Below are 14127 nucleotides of genomic sequence, written 5' to 3'. Positions count from 1 at the left end.
GGAGCCTGAAGAGCTTCCAGATGCTTCCATAGACTTACCCACCCCAACATTTTTATTTTTCTCACCTTAGGGGCTCCTTTGCCCTCTAAGTCCCAGGCTTTGGATAAAGTCCCCCCACACCCTGGAGACACCCCTAGATCTGGTCCCTGAAAGTTTCATTCTTGACCACAGAGCTGCTCCCGGGAGAAGCCAGGGTCTTCGCTCAGCAGCACCGCGCCCCCCTCAGTTTCCTCTGGTTCCTTTTCTCCAGGCTCTGGATATGCTTGCCTTGATGCTCTGGGGGCTCAAACCCTGGGTGCCCCAACTTGTCCAGAATGGTGCTCCCACCATCAAGGAAGGCTCTGTCCCCCAAAGATCCCCAACTGCCTCCAGGTCTCACTGCGCATGCTCACCACAGCCCAGTGAGACTTTAACCCCACCCGCACCCCACTCCAGTCACTTCCTCCCAAACCCACAGTAGCCTTTGACCAGGAAGCTTTCGGAGTTTCTGTGGTCACCGCCTCGTAGCCCCCCTCCTGACACTCGAGGGTCACGGCCCCTCACCTCACCTCATGTGTGAGCAGGCTAGAGTGAGGATGCCCAGTATCCCAACTCAAGAGCACCAATGACAGACGGCATTGAGGAACCCTCTTGCTGCACAGACTGAGACCCCAGGCACCCCGCCTTCCCTTAGCTACCAAGGGTCATTACAGCACCCAGCAGGTGACTGCCCTCCCAGGAACGCTGGGACACGCCAGGGCCAGGGGTTGGTACCCTTTGACCTCAGCCTGGGATGAGGAAGGCCCTCTTACCCCCACCCCAAATCTGGGCCTCAGCCCTCTCCTCTTAGACCTTTGAAGCCAGGCCCCTCCACCCTCAGACCCAGGGGTCCGGACGCCCCCACTCCCCTTCTCCTAAGACGCTTAAGACCCCGGACTGGAAAGATAGGACAGCGGGTAGGGCATCCACATGCAGCCAATCCGGGTTCGATCCCCAGCACCTCATATGATCCCTCAAACTTGCCAAGAATGATTCGTGAGCGGCTGGAGTGATAGTATAGCAGGGAGGGCGTTTGCCTTGCACACAGCCGACCCAGGTTCAATTCCTGGCATTCCATATGGTCCCCAAGCACCGCCAGGGGTAATTCCTGAGTGCAGAGCCAGGCGTAATCCCTGAGTATCGCTGGATGTGGCCCAAAAAGGGAAAAAAAATTTTTTTTAAAAAGAATGATCCGTGAGTGCAGAGCCAGGAGAAAACCCTGAGCACCGCTGAATGTGGCCCCAAAACAAGACAAAACAAAGACCTCCAGACCCTATATCTCCTCCCTCAGACTCAGGCAGAGGTCCAGATCCCAGCCCTCCTCCCTCAGACCCAGCCAAACTCTTCCCTCCGACCCAGGAGTCCAGACTCCAGATCCTCCTCCCCGAGACCCAGGAGTCCGGGCCCTCAGCCTCCTCTCTCAGATCTAGGAATCCACGCGCCCCGCAAGGCCTCCTCCCTCAGCCCGTGCTCCCGGCCTGTGACTTCCACCCTAGTTGTCCTCCCTCGCTCCACCCTGGGATTCCGGGCCCCCAGCGACCCCTTCTCCCTCTGGGGCTCAAGAATCCAGAGTGAACCCCTACCTCCCGGAGAACCCGCGCCCTTCCGGCTACCTGGGGGCGCGGGCCGGTGCGGGACGCGCGGCGCGGGGAGTCGGGCGCGGGCGCGGCGCGGCGCGGCAGGCAGAGCTCTCAGGTGCGGTGGCCCCGGCGGTCCAGCGCGGGGAGGAGCCACGTCGCGGCGCCCGGCGGGAGCCGGCTCTGATGTCACCGCACCTGGCCGGGCCGGGGAGGAGGGCGGGGACCTGCCGGGTGCCAGGTGGGCGGCGGCCTCGGCGCCGGGGCTCCTCCTCCTGCTGCTGCTGCTGCGGCTGCCGGGCAGAGGTCAAGGGCCCCGCGGCGGGGCCGGGAGGGAGGGCCGCGCGCAAACCAGGTTCGAATCCCGCGCGCGCCGGCCGAGCCTCGGGCCTCCGGCTCGTCACCGCGGCCAAAGACAGACAATACGACGACGCGGGAGGAGGTGTCAGGCCGGTTCTTATGCAAGCAATGCCCCGCGGCGGCGTTTTCTCCCCCTGAGCCTCAGTTTCCCCAAGTGAAGCGACACAGCCGTGGTTGGAAGGGCTTGGATATGGTCTGGTGCCAGCTGGGCACCGGAGCTTTTCTGCTCTGGGCACTGCACTGGGAATTTTAGCTCATAGAGTCCACCAAACCACGGAGCATGGGAATCCCCATCCCTCCCTCGGGGAAAGTGAGGCACGGTACTGTGACGGGAGGAGAGAGAGCCCAGGCAGATGAATCCGCCTTCCTAGAAGGTGCAGTGGGTCTTGGAGGATGCCTTTGGTCCTCGGTGGTCCTGTCCGCCCTCCTATACCAAAGGTACTGTGTCTTCCTGGGCACTGCAACTCTAGATGAGACCGCTGATCCCACCACTGGGGGAGGGGGCGACCTCAAACATCTCAGAGACCCCGGTCCCCGCTGGTCCCCTACATGTTATTATCAGCCTGCTGCGGGCAGCTGCTGCTTTTGCCCCGCCTCTGTGTTCAACTTGCTGTCAAAGGATGCAAAAGCCACCCGCGGCTCTGGTTAATATAAAGTTAATATAAGAAATTAGTGATCAAGCTAAAAGTACCCAAGTACAAAGTGTCTTTGAGCAGAAACGCAAGGGGCTGGAGCGCAGGCAGGGCTGCTGGCTCCGATCCCTGGCACCTCATGCACCCTGAGCACTAAGTCTGGAGTAAGAAGCCCCGAAGAATTGCCCGGTGTGATCCGGAATCGCCCCCAAAAAGCCTTTACCCTCAGCCCCTTTGCCCCTGCCAGTCCGACCCTCTCACTCTCTGCCCAGAAACTTTTACTAAGGAAAACGGAGGCGCTGTCATCTTGGGGGTGGACGGTGGAAGAGGCGATGACTCAGGTATTAAAGCATTCAAGGTCCCAAAGTGAACTTCAGTTTCCCCGTCAGCGGAAAAAGGCCCGACGCTGGCATCTGGGACCCCCATCCTGCCTGACACGCAGGGAGAACTCGACTTGGGGGGCAAGTGTGGACACTCCGCCCAGTCGCTCCCGTCCCGCGGCGCCCCAGTCCCGCGGCGCCGCCGTCCCGCTGCGCGCCCAAGGTGAGTGTCCGCGTCCCCGCCGCTGCCCCACCGCCCGCCTCGGCCACCGGGTCCCGGGAGCAGCCCCGTAACTGGGGTCCTCCTGCCAAAGGAGGTCCCGCCCCGCCGCCCCCCGCGGGCAGTGGGCTCTGGCACTCACCGGCTCTCCGGGCTGTCCGGAGGCTTCGGCCTGGGGAGGAAGAGGGGTGGGTCCGCCAGGAAAGCTCCGCCCAGACGAGCCCCCAGGGGCCAATGGGCGCCCGCTGCGGCGCTCTCCGGCCCCGCCCACGAAGGCGGTAGGCGTGCACCTATCCCAAGAGGCGGCGGGGAGTGGGGGCGGAGCAATCCGAAGTTGCGGCGGGTGCCAGCCGTGGGAAAAGCGAACTGGAGCGCGCGGCCTGACGGCGCGATTGTGGGCGGGACCCGAGTCCTGACGGGCAAGAGGCGCGACCAATGGCGAGGTACGGGGGGCGGCCAGGGACCGGAGGCCCAAGGGGCCCGACTGAATGGGTCCCTTTGTGCAAGGAGCGTGAATGGGGGCCTTTGTGAGTGCCGGTGGGAGGGGGTTGGGGGGCGACTAGAGGCCGGAATGCCTGGGTCCCTCGGGAGCAGGCGGGCAGGAAGGACGAGGAGAGAATTCACTTTTGTAGCCCTCCGGCCTCGTGCCAGGCGCTCTCCGGGGCTCTCACCCACTGCCGCGGCGTGGGCGCTCAGGACAGCCACGGTGACGGCTGCTTCTTGAGTGCCCCGGGAGCTGTGCTCAGCGTTTTCCTCGCATGATCTCATTTCATTCTTACAACTGCACCTTGAAATTGATGCTATTAAGATCTTTGTCCTGCAGATGAGGTAAACCCAAGCTTAGAAGAATGATGTTTATTGCCCGAAGTCACAGAGCTGGAAGGGTGGCAACGGGATCGTGCCAACTCTGACTTCAGAACGTGTGCTCTGAACCCACCGGACTACACCCAAATGTTGATTAATGATCTCCAACACTCACGGGTGGGGGGAAGGATTTGAAACTATCCCCTTGCTGTTGAGTCCTGCATTGCCAGTTCTTAGCTGATCCCCATCTTACAGGTTTTTCCTGGCTCCAGGAAGGGTGAGCAGGCAGGAGGGAGCCCAGGGCTGCTGGGAACTGCCCCCCCACCCCCCACCCCTACCCAGCCTGCCAGCCTGGCTTTTTGACTCAACAGCTGTTAGCAGCTGTGAGCTCTGGAGCTGTTGCTGTCCTTTCTGAGGTTCCATTTAGTTATGTGACTGTAAAAGAGGGGAGTAATGATCTCTCCTCCTCTCCCTTGCCACCCCCACCCCCATACACACACAGTTCCCCCTATCTATTGCCAATGGTCACTGTCACTGTCAACCTGTTGCTCATTGATTTGCTCGAGCGGGCAACAGTAACATCTCCACTGTGAGACTTGTTGCTGTTTTTGGCATATTGAATATTGCCAATGGTATCCTGGCAAATTCTATTCGAACCAAGTCCCTCCTCTACTCAGGACCTTTGCTGGCTCTGAGAAACTGCAGCCCACAAGGTCCCAACCCCGGAGGGCCCTGTGCTATCCCAGCTCATCTCTCTGCCATCTCAGCTCTCCTCCATCACCTTCTCCCTGAGACCTTCCCGGAACCTTCCCTAGAAAATAGTTCCCTCATCTCCCATCATGCTCCAGTGATGATCTCACTTTATTGGTAAGTTATTTCCAGAATCAGTTTATCACTTGACTCCTGCTACACTATAAGTTCCAGGGGGCCAGAGCGATAGCACAGTGGATAAGGCACTTGCCTGCCTTCCATGATGGTGATCCGGGTTCGAACCTATGCATCCCATAGTAGTGGCTGAGTCTGCCTCGAGTGATCCTTGAGCTCAGAGCAAGGAATAAGCCCTGAGCATCACTGGTGTGATCAACAAATAAAAAAATAAAGTTCCACACAGCGGCTGCTGGCAGAAATGCTCCTGGACTGTGAACTAAGCTATGGCCCCGTGTAGCCCCAGAGGGGAAGGGTTTTTGTCCCTTGGCCTTTTCCCCTTCGCGGCAGCATGGTGACTGCCACCTTTCAGAGACAATTGAATAGAGAGATAGGAGCTTCCAGTGATGGGGTGAGCGGGAAATCTCTCGATGGGGGGGGCGGAACTGGCCCTGCCCCCCGCCCAAACTGGACCCCGAGGAGCCACCCACAAACGGCTCCTCCACTCCTGAACAGCCATGATCCCAGAGGCACACAAACCAATCTCAGAACACAACGGCTGCTGGCAGAAATACCTCTGGACTTAATTACTAAAGTACCAGAATTCCAAAACCGTGCAGCTGCTGTTGCGGCCATATGACATCATATCTTCTTCATTATCAGCAACAGAAAACAAATGATTTAATGATGCCTTTTCGGCAGGTCTGATTGTTGGGGGAATATTCCAAATAATAATAGGAGGTTTTCTGTTGAAAATTGAATGTAATCAAAGTAAAGAGAGTAAAGTGGAAATCATCTGTCACACAGGCAGGGTGGGGGGTGGGATGAGGGGGGTATGCTTGGGTTCTTGGTGGTGGAACTTGCGCACTGGTGAAGGCATGGGTGTTTGATTATTGCATGACTGAGACTTAAACCTGAAAGCCATGTAACTGTTCTTGCGGTCATTTAATAAAAACAAAAGAGCAACAAAAAAATAAAGTTCCAGAAGGACAAAAATCTTGGGCTTTCTGGGATTGGAGCAATAGCACAGTGGGTAGGGCGTTTGCCTTGCACGTGGCCAACCCAGGTTCGATTCCCAGTATCCCATATGGTCCCCTGAGCACCACCAGGGGTAATTCCTGAGTGCGGAGTCAGGAGTAACCCCTGTGCACCACCGGGTGTGACTCAAAAAAAAATCTTGGGGGGCTGGAGTGATAGCACAGCGGGTAGGGCGTTTGCCTTGCACGCGGCTGACCCGGGTTCAAATCCCAGCATCCCATATGGTCCCCTGAGCACCGCCAGGAGTAATTCCTGAGTGCAGAACCAGGAGTAACCCCTGTGCATTGCCAGGTGTGACCCAAAAACCAAAAAAAAAAATCTTGGGTTTTCTTGCCCAGGGCTGTGGGGTATGCAGTGGGGGCCTGATAAGCATTTATTAAGTGGGCAAACACGACTCCTGGCATTGTTTGCAACAAGCACTGGATGGTCTGGGACTTGGCTCATTGGTAGAGCACATGCTCATGAGTGTGTGGCCCTGATTCCATGCGAGCACCAGAAATCAATGTCTGAGCACAGCTGTGCAAAAAGCCTGGGGCAGTGCTGACCTATGGGCAGGAAGACAAGGTGATTAAGGTGATGATTTTGTTGCTAGGTGTTTCCCTAATATAAGCAATATGACAGTGTACAGGAGAAGGGGAGAGAGTGCAGAACAAGGTTCAGGGGTTACGGAAGAGGACAGATGGATGTGAGGCCAGAGATCAGGGCTAGGGGGGCAAGGCGAGAGCTGCCTGCAGCTCACAGGAGCAAAGGGCATCATGAAATCACCCCTTTACAGCCCAGGCAGGGTGTGAAGGTCCTGCTCACTGCTCCGGGGGTCCCTCAGGGTGCAGGTTACTGTGTGTCTCACTTCTGAGTCTACTTAAGTTTTGGTTTGGGGTTTGGGACACACTCTGTATAATGTCCAGGGGCTCTTCCTGGCTCTGTGTTAGGGTGTCAGTCCCCATGTTGCTCAGGGACTGCTGGGGCTCAAACCTCAGCTTCCTGCAGGCAAATCACGTGCTCAGCCAGTTGAGCTTCTGAATTGAAGACAGCATTGCTGAGCGCGGCATCCCTGTGGGGTGCCCCCACCCAAATCCTCCTGGAGCAAAGAGGTGAGGAGCTGGCCTGGCCCATCTTGGTGGCATTCACCCTCTGGAGCCTCTCAACAATCCTGAATATTATTCTCTTGTTATTCCTGGTGTGTGTGTGTGTGTGTGTGTGTGTGTGTGTGTGTGTGTGTGTGTGTGTAGCTTTTATTCATCTGTATGTTTGGGAGCTAGACTTTATTTATTTATATATTTATTTTTTGCTTTTTGGGTCACACTCAACAATGCACAGGGATTACCTCCTGGCTCTTCACTCAGGAATTACTCCTGGAAGTGCTCAGGGGACCATATGGGATGCTGGGAATTGAACCTGGGTCACCCACGTGCAAGGCAAACACCCTATCTGTTGTGCTATTGCTCCAGTCCCTAGACTTTATTTTTGCTTTGCACACGGCCAACCCAGAGTGCATTCCCAGCAGCACATATGGTTCTCCAAGCCCTGCTAGGAGTAAGCGGAGAGCAGCATGAGGTGTGGCCCCTAAACCAAACGCAGAGAAAAGATGAAGTAAGTGGCTCCCAGTCGTGTGACTCCTATCACTTGACAACCCAGGCCTCAACATCTAGGCCCCACCTGCCCGTCTGCGCAGCTTTGCTTTAGAATTCTCTGGCATACGGATTCTCTGCTGGGTGCTGTTCCATTCATTTCTCTTTTTCCAGCTTGTCTGGTGTCATTTCGATGATTCATATAACTTGGGAGTAACTCAGAAGGGTGGAGTTTGACCCTGTGCCCTGACAAGAGAAAGTGGCTCCAGGTGGCACAGCGGACAGGGTGGCCATGAACAGGGGGCCGGGCTCCAGAGTCAGCAAACCCTCTGTCTGGACTGCAGGGACTGTAGCCTGGTGATCAGGGACCTGATCTGTTCCCTCAGTGGGGCCCCCGAGTGAATAGAAAGTCAGGACGGAAAAAAAAATTAAAAAAAAAAGTCAGGATGGATCTGTGTTGGGGTGGGAGGGGACATGTGGGTGCATTCTGGAGTTTCCAGAGAAAACCCCTAGAGCTCTCATTATTCAGAGCTCCCAAGCGGGAGGGAAAGGCATCAGAGTGCCAAGTTCAGAGTCAAAAGCAAAAATGTTGAGGAGGCCAGAGAGGTAGGAAGAGGGGTGCAGCCACTCGTCTTGCACGTGTGACTGCAACACGTCTAACTGGCTAATTAATACCAGTTAGGTCCCCGGCACTACATACGGTCACCTGAGCCCCACCAGGAGTGACCCTTGAGCATGACCAGGTTTGGCGCCCCACCCCCCAAAAAAAGTCAAAATTTTTTTTGGGGGGAGGCATACCTGACAGTGCTTAGAACTTACTCCTGGCTCTACATTTAGGGATTGCTCATGGTGGACTTGGGGTATCAAACTCAGGATGGCTCTTTGCAGTGCAAATTCCCTCCCCACTGTCTTATCGTTCCTGCCCCTGGTTCTCTGTTTTCAAGAGAGTAAGAGAGGGACAGAGGTAACGTTTACTTGGGACACAGCTTCCCTGTGGGCCCCAATCACAATGCTGTCTGGGAATTTTCCCTGACAAAGAAGCAAATGGTTCAGTTTCTTTTATGTTGCGTGGCTGGGCCATTCTCCTAGCACTGGGGGCTGAGTCTGGCCCTAGAGCAATCTGACAGCACCAGTGTGGGTCAGTTGTGGCTGAGGCCCCAGAAAATGAATCTGGGACATCCCACGTGCAGAGCTTACGAGCAACCCAGTGTCCAGCTCTCCAGCCTTGAATAAAACTTTACTGACACACAGAGCAGTGAGAGGGTGGGCTGGTGGACTCTGAGAGCCCTGTTCTGGGGACAGAGAAGATGGAAGGAATGGAGGCATACTCCCGGCCCTACCAGACATCAACTATTCACCTACTCCTGCCCAGGCTGGTAGGGGAACACGAATGTTTACACCAAAATCAAGTGTGTCTTTGTCCGTGGAAAGGCACTGCCCTATGCTTCAGCCCCTCACCTTTGTAGCAACATCCTGCACACACTGTCCACTTCAACCATAGCCAGCTCCAGGCATCCCACCCCACTCCCCTTCTCTCCTGTTTGTCTTCCTGGGACCCTCTGACACTTTCTTTTGGTGGGGGGACTTTTGGGGTCACACCCAGTAATACTCAGAGGTTCCTCCTGACTTTTCACTCAGCAATTACTCCTGGTGGTGCTCGGGGGACCCTATTGGATGTGGGGTATCAAACCCAGGTCGGCTGCGTGCGAGGCAAATGCCCTACCCACTGCATTGTCACTCCAGACCCCCTCTGATGCTTTCAGCATGGGATATTATTCATTTCTGTTCTCTTTCATTATTTATTGCCTATCTTGCTTTGATCTGGGAACATGCCCAGCCTGCAGGGGACTGGGGATGGGCTTTACTCACCGCTCCCGTTCCAGCACCTAGGACAGTTCCTGGCACATGATTAGCTTCTGCTGGAGCAAATCTTTAAGAAACTCGCCAGCTGCTTCCAAAGACTACAGCGAGAGTTTTCTGCTCCCTCCCTGCTACTGGACTCGGTGGGCATTTTCTAACATGACAACAGGAAAGTAGACCTGGAGGATGGGGTGGCCAAGGATGTTTTGTTTTGGTTTCAGGGCCACACCTGGCTGTGCTCAGGACTTATTCCTGATTGTGCTCAGTAATCACTACTGGCAGTGTTCAGGGGACCATATGGGGTGCTACTGCTTGAGGCCAGCTGACTGAGTGCAAGGAAATGCCTTAACTGCTACAGTACCTCTCCAGTCCCCAAAGGTTAAAAACATTGTTTTCTTTTTAAGTTAAAACAGTTTTAATCACATAAGATGGGAACATTAAAAGAAGAGGGTAGTTAGTAGCTCTCAGTAGCTCTCAGACTAAAGTTCCCTGACTGGAACATAGTTTCTCACTTGCCAAACCAGGTACATTTTGGTGTGGAACAACTACTTTTCTTTTTGTTTTTTTTTTTTGCTTTTTGGGTCACACCCAGCAATGCACAGGGGTCACTCCTGGCTCATGCACTCAGGAATCACCCCTGGCGGTGCTGAGGGGACCATATGGGATGCTGGGATTTGAACCCGGGTCGGCCGCGTGCAAGGCAAACGCCCTACCCGCTGTGCTATCACTCCAGCCCCGGAACAACTACTTTTCATTTCCATCAGAGCTTAGCAAACAATAATCTGGAGGCTGTATCTGGCCACTGACTTGTGTTTGTAAATAAAGTTTTATTGGCACACAGCCGTGTCAATTGGTTTATGTTTCCCCTAGAGTTCTTTTTTTCTTTTTGGGTCACACCTGGCGATGCACATGGGTTATTGCTGGCTCTGCACTCAGGAATTACTCCTGGCGGTGCTCAGGGGACCATATGGGATGCTGGGAATTGAACCTGGGTCGGCCGCGTGCAAGGCAAACACCCTACCCGCTGTGCTATCGCTCCAGCCCCCTCCCCTAGAGAAGTTTCACATACGAGAAAGTCAAGGAGCTATGGGGAAGATCTGGTGATGCTTCAAGCTGAAAATATTGGAGACTTTCCAGAAAAAATCACCAATTTGTGATTTGTGTATCAAGACAAGTTGTTGAAAAATATTCCCCATGATTTCTTACAGATTCATATGTTATTTCAAATGATGCTTTATATGCTTCACTGAGCCTTCCCATTTTAGTTCTTTATTTTGTTTTATGTTAGGTTATTTTGTTTTTGTATTATACTTGGTGATGCTCAGGGACTATTCCTGGCTATGTGCTCAGATATGACCCCTGATGGAGCTTGGGGGACTCAAACTTGAGTCTGTAGGATACAAGGCAAACACCTTAAACTTTATACCATCTTCTCATGCTCCACCGAGATTCGACCCGGGTGGCCACGCTTTTGTGCAGCTGCTTGCTGCTGATCGACCAAGATCCAGAGGCCAGCTAGACTACTTTTGGTCCCAGCAAGGGCTTGCAGCCATGTCTCCAGACTGTGAACTAAGCCATTGCCCCAAGCTGCCCCAGAAAGGAAAATGATGCAATTTCTAACATAAAACTCCCTGGACTTAATTACTAAAATACAGAAATCCTAAACTGCGTGGCCGCTACCGCGGCCGCACAACTGCATATCTCTTCATTCTCAGCAATGGAAAACTAATTATCAAATGCTTCCTTCTCAGTAGGGCTGATTTTTTTAGTGAGTTTTGTGTTGAAATATGGAATGTAATCAAGGTAAAGAGAAAATGAAGTGAAATTTATCAGTTACGCAGGCAGGGGTGGCAGGTGGGGGGTGGGAGGTATACTGGGGTTTTTGTGGTGGAATATGGGCACTGGTGAAGGGACGGGTGATTGAGCATTGTATAACTGAGACATAAGCCTGAGAACTTTGTAACTTTCCACATGGCGATTCAATAAAATAAAAAGAAAAAAACCTTTATACCATCTTTCTGGCTCCAAGCCCTGATTTTTCTTTTCATTTCTTTTTGTTGTTGTTGTTCTAGGGACACACATGGCAGTGCTCGGGGCTACTCCCAGCTTGGTGCTCACAGAACCGTGTAGTGTTAGGCACAAAATCTAGACCTCCTTATGCAATGCGTGTGCTCTAGTCCTCCCCTGGCCTGGAGACTTGCTTTTCTTACTTAATGTCCTGGGGATCTTCCCATGTCCCTATATTAACAGAGGGATTATAGAAGTTAAGGCACTTGCCTTGCATGCAATGATGACACTGTTCAAATTCCAGCACTGCACTGGGGTCCAGAGAGACGGTAAGGTGGGAAGGGTGTTTGCCATGCATGCTGCTGAACTGCATTAAGTCTTGGAAACCCCATAGTGTCCCCTGAGACCTGTCAGAAGACCTGTTCCCTGAGCACAGAGCGAGAAGCCCTGAACACTGCCGGGTGTGGCCCCCAAACAAATCTCAGCACTGCTTATGAGCCCCCAAGCACCACCAGAGGTGGCCCCTAAGCACAGAAACAGGTAACCCCTGAGTACTCTGGGTATGGCCCACACACTAAAAATTTTACCTTGATCTTTTTCAGGTGATCATCGTATTTCACGATGCATAGGAATGTGTGTTCTTTGATGTTGGGTCAGGCTCTGAGAAAAACAGTGCTGGGTAATCTTGCTGTGCCAACCTCATAGAGTTTGGTTCTACAAGCGGACATGGTCTGGGCCTTCCATGTGGACTGCTTATATCCAGGGGACCTATCAACACCTTGTGTCAGTAGTCATCACATGATTATAACCCCCAGCTCTGCCCCCCCTGAAGAAACTCCTAATGGTTTTCTGCTTTGCACTTATACAAAAGCTAGTCCCGGAAGCATTTGTCTGTTTCCTTCTGCCCGGTAAGGGCCACTGCTGAGTCATGGCATAATGCAGTTAAGACTTTAATAGATGTGCCAAGGCCCCACCCACCAGAGGACAATTTTCCTTTTAAGGAATGAAAATGAAAAGAAACTCATCTGACTGGATATTTACGACATGGCACTTTGGGGATGGGCCCCACGCCCTGCAGAGGCCTCCCTGGACTCCCTCCACCCTGTGGATTACTGTGCCGTCTCTTCTCCTCCTCTGTCCAGCAAATACTGAGGTGGTATCTCCAGAGCCCCCTTAGTTGACTCCATGCCCTTATCTTGTGTTTCTGTGGGTGTGGTGGGACGGGCATCCAGGGAGAACATTCTGTTGTGTGGGATGTGGAGATGTGAAAGGGGATGTCTGCCTTCCCAGACCTTTCTACGTGCAGTTAGTCAAATGTCCCTACAGGAGCATGGGGGGATGTTCACTACTGAATGGAACGAGTAAGGAATAAAAATCGTGGGCTGGAGCGATAGCGCAGCTTGGAGGGCATTTGCTGTGCAAATGGCTGTCCAGGGTTTGATCCCCAGCATCCCACATGGTCCCCTGAGCACCTCCAGGAGTGATTCCTGAGTACAGAGCCAGGAGTAAGCCACTAAACAGAAAGAAAGAAAGAAAGAAAGAAAGAAAGAAAGAAAGAAAGAAAGAAAGAAAGAAAGAAAGAAAGAAAGAAAGAAAGAAAGAAAGAAAGAAAGAAAGAAAGAAAGAAAGAAAGAAAGATGGGGCTGGAGTGATGGCACAGCGGGTAGGGCGTTTGCCTTGCACGCGGCCGACCCGGGTTCGATTCCCAGCATCCCATATGGTCCCCTGAGAACGGCCAGGGGTAATTCCTGAGTGCAGAGCCATGAGTGACCCCTGAGCATTGCTGGGTGTGACCCAAAAAGCAAAATAAATAAATAAATGTATAAGAAAAGAAAGAAAGAAAGAAAGAAAGAAAGAAAGAAAGAAAGAAAGAAAGAAAGAAAGAAAGAAAGAAAGAAAGAAAGAAAGGAGGGAGGGAGGGAAGAAATGAGGGAGAAATGGAAGGAAGAAGGAAAGGAAGACAGACAGACTTGTGTGGGTGGGAGAGTCAGGACAGGGCTGAGCATCTTTGCATGTGGCTGAGCCCTATTCAACCCCTGGCACTGCACAGCATCCCTGGAGCACATCAGGGGCAGCCCTGGACCCCCCTGGCACGGCAGGGCCCACGCAGGGCAGCACCAAATCCTGAGACCCTCACATTGGAGGCAAATTATCAGGAGGCCCCTCCCAGGTCTGCTGAGAACCACTTAGAGGACCCGTAAGTAAACAAATGCATCATAGAACAGGGAAGAAGCCAGACTGGGATGTGATTGATAGTCACGACAGGGCAGGAGCAGAAGGAAGGACACAGCGTCCATGTTCAACCCTCCAGCAACCATTTGAGGTGGAAGGACCCAATGCCCCACATCTGCCCACTCAGAAATACCCCTGCCACCCTGCCAGGGATGGAACCCGGGGCCTCACATGTGCAGGGCAAGTGAAAGGCTCTGCCCAAACCCCACACATATCCCAGCAGGAGTTTTAATCCTGGGCGTTGTGCCATGAATGTGGTCTTTTGGTAAATGTCAGTGGCTAACACTATCATTACTAACATCAGTATTATTGTTGAACTTGGCCTCTGAACGCTGGGACAGACGGCACGTGCATGAGCGCACACACACACACGTACACACATACACAAAATGTCTTTCTTCTAGGAAGCCTTCCTTGATTTCTAGCAGGGACCTCTGCAGACACCTGCAGCCCCTCCATAACGGACACTTCCTCAGGGGTAGGCACCACCCTTCAGCTGTTACTGTCCAGGCTGGCAACTCCTTGAGGGCAGGGAGCAAAGTTGATTCACCTCGGTTTTCTCTGAGCCCTCCCAAGTGACTGCTGCTCTTCAGGTCTGAGAACCCAGCTGTGCCCCCCCCCACCCCT

The 14127-nt window shown here is 53.4% G+C and overlaps 1 protein-coding gene across 4 annotated transcripts in view; it reads right to left on the bottom strand.

Annotated features, from left to right (window-relative positions):
• Window positions 1–3363, bottom strand: part of MYH14 (myosin heavy chain 14) — a 62015-nt gene extending 58652 nt beyond the window's left edge. For 2 of the 4 annotated variants that reach the window (XM_055145731.1, XM_004619861.2), the window contains exon 1: window positions 3270–3363. The gene's annotated coding sequence lies outside the window, so the exon portion shown is untranslated. The other 2 variants (XM_055145733.1, XM_055145732.1) reach the window with 2 other exon arrangements.
• Window positions 3364–14127: the final 10764 nt, after the last annotated feature.

The sequence above is a fragment of the Sorex araneus genome, chromosome 8, assembly GCF_027595985.1.
Source record: "Sorex araneus isolate mSorAra2 chromosome 8, mSorAra2.pri, whole genome shotgun sequence".
NCBI lineage: Eukaryota > Metazoa > Chordata > Mammalia > Eulipotyphla > Soricidae > Sorex > Sorex araneus.
The sequence above is the reverse complement of the archived record's forward strand: the minus strand, read 5'-3'. Positions and strand labels throughout refer to the sequence as shown.